The sequence below is a fragment of the Primulina eburnea genome, chromosome 6 (assembly GCF_022965805.1).
Source record: "Primulina eburnea isolate SZY01 chromosome 6, ASM2296580v1, whole genome shotgun sequence".
Classification (NCBI taxonomy): Eukaryota; Viridiplantae; Streptophyta; class Magnoliopsida; order Lamiales; family Gesneriaceae; genus Primulina; species Primulina eburnea.
The window spans coordinates 16,506,980-16,512,815 of record NC_133106.1 but is presented as its reverse complement, the minus strand read 5'-3'; the positions used below and the strand labels follow the sequence as shown (position 1 = coordinate 16,512,815).

Sequence of the window (5,836 nt, the reverse complement as noted above, 5' to 3'; positions counted from 1 at the left end):
AGTAATTCTTTTTCAGTAGTTGAATAATTTATTTGGGCACTATTTAAGGTTCTACTAGCATAATAGATTGCATAAGGTTTTCCTTCTTTTCTTTGTCCTAACACAGCTCCTATAGCATAATCACTTGCATAACACATTAATTCAAATGGTAAAGACCAATCTGGAGGTTGTAAAATAGGTGATGTAATTAAAAGATTAATTATTTTTTTAAAAGAATTTTCACATTTTTGAGTCCATTCGAATTGTGTATCTTTTGTTAAAAGATTTGAAATTGGTTTAGATATTATGCTGAAATTTTTTATAAACCTTCTATAAAATCCTGCATGACCCAAGAATGATCGAACTTCTTTGACCGTTTTTGGTGATGTTAAATTAGAAATAACATCAACTTTGGCTTTATCAACTTCAATTCCTTTTTCAGATATCACATGTCCTAAGACAATCCCAGATTTAACCATATAATGACATTTTTCCCAATTTAAAACAAGATTTTTTTCTTCACATCTTTTTAATACTTTTTCTAGATTTTTAAGACAATTTTCAAATGAGTTTCCAAAAACAGTTATATCATCCATAAAAACTTCTACATATTCTTCAATCATATCACTGAAAATACTTAACATGCATCTTTGAAAAGTAGCCGGAGCATTGCATAAACCAAATGGCATTCTTTTAAATGCAAAAGTTCCGAAAGGACAAGTAAAAGTAATTTTTTCTTGATCTTCTAATGATATAGGTATTTGATAATACCCCGAATACCCATCAAGAAAACAGTAATAAGAATTTCCTGCTACTTTTTCTAAAATTTGATCTAAAAATGGTAGTGGGAAATGATCTTTTCTAGTTACATCATTTAATTTTCTATAATCAATACACATACGCCAACTAGATGGAATCCTAGTTTGTAATAACTCTCCTTTTTCATTTTTTATAACAGTGATGCCTGACTTTTTAGGTACTACTTGTGTTGGACTTACCCATTTACTATCTGAGATTGGATAGATAATTCCAGCGTCTAATAGTTTTAATACTTCATTCTTAACAACTTCTTTCATATGTGGATTTAACCTTCTTTGCGGTTGTTGATACGTTTTAGCATTTTCTTCCAAGTGAATTTTATGTGTACAAATTAAAGGATTCATACCTTTTATATCTTTCAAAGTCCATCCAATTGCATTTTTATATTTTTTAAGTAATTGAATTAAATCTTCTTCTTGATTTGGTAGAAGAGTGGAAGAAATTACAACAGGAAATGTTTTATTTTGACCAAGAAATACATATTTCAATTCTAATGGTAAAGCTTTTAATTCAAGTTTTATATTATCATTTTCTTTAAAATTATTTTCAGACTCCAAACTTTCTACTGAAAAAACTTCACATTGTTGATTTAAGTTTTCTTCTTGTATATTTTCTTCCACAATTGTTTGAATTTCATTATCATCTTCATTTTCATTTTCATTAATACTTGGTTGTTTACATAAATTAAACACATTAAGTTCTAGAGTCATATTTCCAAAAGACAATTTCATTATTCCATTTCGCCAATTAATTAAAGCATTTGAAGTTGCTAGAAATGGTCGTCCCAATATTACTGGAATTTCATTATGTACTTCTATTGGTTGTGTATCCAAAACAATAAAATCTACTGGATATATGAATTTATCAACTTGAACCAACACATCTTCTACAATACCTCTAGGTATTTTGATTGACCTATCCGCCAGTAAAAGAGTAACAGAAGTGGGTTTTAATTCTCCTAAATTAAGTTTTTCATAAACTGAATAAGGAAGTAAATTCACACTTGCTCCCAAATCCAACAAAGCTTTTTTAATTTTATTTTCTCCAATAATACATGAAATTGTTGGACAACCAGGATCTTTATATTTTAAACTAGAATTGTTTTGAAGAATAGAACTTACTTGTTCAGCCAAGAATGCTTTCTTCTTCACATGCAATTTTCTCTTCACAGTACATAAGTCTTTTAAAAATTTTGCATAGGAAAGTACTTGTTTAATAGCATCTAATAATGGAATATTTATCTTTACTTGTTTAAAAACTTCATAGATATCAGAATCACTTTTTTGTTTTTTATAATTTGTTAATGCATGAGGAAATGGTGGAGGTTTATTTGAGTCATTTACTATTTTAGATGATTTATCATTCACCAAATTATTCTTAGAATTTAAGGTATCATCATTCTCAAAAGTATCAAGATTATCATCCTTACTCTTTGATTTTAAATGATCATTGTTTTCATTAATATATGGATCATTAACTATTTTACAACTTCTAAGGCTAATAACAGATTTTATTTGATCAATTTTTTCATTTTTTAATTCTTGATTTTGATTTTTAGGATTAGGTTGAGGTTGAGATGGAAATTTTCCTTTTTCATGAATATTAAGTGCAGATGCAAATTTCGCAAGAGTTTCTTTCAAATCATTCATAGATTGACTGTTTTGAATATTGATAGACTCTTGCTTTTGGATAAATGCATGAATTACATCTTCAAAGTTTTTTCTTGGAGGTGTAACATAAGGAATATAACCTTGATGATTTTGGTTATTTTGAAAATATTGTTGTGACGGTTGTGCATTATTATCATTCCTCCAACTAAAATTAGGATGATTTTTCCATCCCGGATTATATGATTGTGAAAAAGGATCTAGTATTGGTTTTTTATAATTGTTAACATAATTTGCTTGTTCATGGAGACATTCTTTAAATGAAGGTAATGTTGGACAATCTTTTGTAGCATGATCATGTGTATCACATATATGACAAACAATTTCTTGAATACTTTTTAATTGACCACTCTTTTTCATTTCTAATGACTCAATTTTTCTTGCTAAAGATGCAAGTTTAGCTTGAATATCTACATCATCTTTGAGATTATAGATACCACCCCTATTTGTTGAATTATTGTTTTTAGTTGTTGGTGGTTCTATTGTACCTATATTATCCCAATTTTGAGCATTTTCTGCTAATGAATCCAAATATTCCATAGCTTCATTTGGGTTTTTATCTTCAAAAGTTCCATTACACATGAATTCTATCATTTGCCTATCTTTAGGTATAAGACCTTCATAAAAGTGAGAAACTATTCTCCATGTTTCAAAACCATGATGTGGGCATGTATTAAGTAATTCTTTATATCTATCCCAACATTGATAAAATGTTTCTCCTTGTTTTTGAGAAAAAGTTGTAATTTGTCTTTTAAAAGAGTTTGTTCTATGGGAAGGGAAAAACTTTTTGAGAAATTGTTGTTGCATTTCTTCCCATGATCTTATTGAACTTGATCTTAAATTTTGTAGCCATGTTTTAGCTTTATCTTTTAAAGAAAAAGGGAAAAGCTTTAATCGAACTATATCCATGCTACAATTTTGATCATTATAAGTGTTACAAACTTCCTCAAATTCTCTTAGATGCAAATATGGATTTTCAGAATCTAAGCCATGAAAATTTGGTAAAAGTTGAATAATTTGAGGTTTAAAGTTGAAATTTGATGCATCAGGAGGAAAAACTAAACAAGATGGGGCACTAGTTCTAATAGGGTTCATATGGTGCCTAAGTGTTCTTAATTGATCATGTTCTTGATTATTATTATTATTATTATTATTATTATTATTATTATTATTATTATCATTATCTTGATTATTTGAATTATCATCCATGTTTAAATTATTTTCAGATACTCGAATAAGTCTACCACTTTTTTTTCGACTCCAAACACTCATACAAGTAAAAACACACAATACTTATAAATAAAACATAAATAACAAATATAAACTTAATTTATACCTCCCCGGCAACGGCGCCAAAAACTTGTTACTACTTAAATAATAATTCACCCAAGTGTAGGTTGTCTGCAAGTAATATATTTCGTAAGTACGAGATCGATCCACAGAGAGGTTATTTTGAGTTTAAATTTATTAATTTATAGATTACCAAATGCAAGACTGAAGTTTACAAATTATAAATATTGTCAAGGCTTGAGGATTTATTCTTGGTTTATGTAATATTGTTTAACTAAAAGTGAAACAAAAGAAACTACCATAAATAATGGTTCCAAGAAAATTAAACACACACATAATCTAATATAGTTCCCACTATAGAAAATACCGAATTAACCGATATTTTATATATGGTACCTATGATTATAATTATAACTATATAAATAAATAATTGCATAAATTAAATGTTAAATTAAATCATTATATTTCATTTAGAACAACCGGCAGAGCCACGCTATTGCCTAAATGAAATATATTGATTTAATAAGTTAGTTGCGGTAAAGTAAAAGTTAGTTGCAATAAAGTAAATGTTAGTTGCGGAAAAGTAAAAGTTAGTTGCAAGAAAGTAAAAGTTAGTTGCGGAAAAATAAAAGTTAGTTGCGAAAAAGTAAATGTTAGATTGTTAGATGTTAGTATTAAGTCATAATATTTCATTTAAAACAACCGACAGAGTCACGCTATCGCCTAAATGAAATATTATGATATTATTATATAAATATACATATATATATATATATATATCTATATATATATAATAATAAGTGATGAAATATTTATTGTATCAAAATTAAACAACAAATCAAGATAACCACTTTAATGGTATCAAGCATTTGATGTAAATTGATAACAACAAATAATTCATTTTTATACCTACAATAAAAATAAGTTAGCTAAATGAAAAGAGATAAAGAAATAATATACAAAATATAAACAATCTTACTTCACCAAGAATGCATCCTCTTCACCTTGACATAATAGATTTAGCTTGCCATGAACTTACTTTTGATCAACACTAAAATATCACTCATAGTTGAGAAAATGAAAGAAAATATATTTAAACTTAGAACTTTGATACACACTCACACTATATTTTACAATGAGATAGAATGATTCTCAAGCTAGCACAAGGCCTCTATTTATAGGCCAAATGAGAGAAAGAGTCAAAAATTCTATTAATGCCATGTAGTTGTAATAGTATTCTTTGTCTCCTCAACTCCAATTCCATGTCCCTTCTTTCAATGCCTTGTTCCACGACTTTTCTCACCACTTTGACTCTGATTAAGGCCACAAACATGTGGGGAATTTTGTGTAGATGAGTTTGGCCACTTGATTCATCTCATTTGGATAAATATTGAAATAGTTATGAATTTTTTACTAAATGATGGTCATAATAAAAGTAAATGTGTCCTCCTTTTGATCTTTGCACAATTTGATCATCTTAATGAGCTTTTTAGGCAATCATGTCTTCTGCAAAGTTGTAAATAACTTCTCAAGGATTCCAACCATGTTTGAGTCACCTCCATTTGAATTTTCTAGCTTGAGTTATCATTATTTTACCAACACGTAAAAAACCTGAAAATAAAACAAATTTAGTAAGACATTTAAATATAAAAAAACAATACTAAAATAACATAATTTATAATTTTAATGAAACTTAAAATTTTAAAATACAGGTTTTAACATATAATAAATTATTAATTTTAAGTTTCATCAGACTCCGCCCGCTACACCGCAGTTGAATGGTATTTTGGAGCGTCGTAACCGGACTTTGATGGACATGGTTCGGTCTATGATGGGGTTCACGGAGTTGCCGCCATCCTCTTGGGGATATGCGCTTGAGACAGCGGCACTGTTGTTGATCAATGTCCATTCGAAGGCAGTTGACAAGACACCATATGAGATATGGATGGGTAAGGCTCCCAAGTATTCTTATCTTAGAATATGGGGGTGCCCTGCTTATGTCAAGCAGGTAGTGGGAGATAAATTGGATAGTCAATCCATTTTATGTTATTTGTGGTATATCCAAGAAATTCAGTTGGATA

General features: G+C 28.6%; 1 non-coding gene across 1 annotated transcript; it reads left to right on the top strand.

The window, feature by feature from the left end:
* Window positions 1-3,117: 3,117 nt before the first annotated feature.
* LOC140835577 (small nucleolar RNA R71) lies at window positions 3,118-3,228 on the top strand. Its single transcript, XR_012118901.1, has one exon. It is a non-coding gene; the product is annotated as a small nucleolar RNA R71 (small nucleolar RNA).
* Window positions 3,229-5,836: the final 2,608 nt, after the last annotated feature.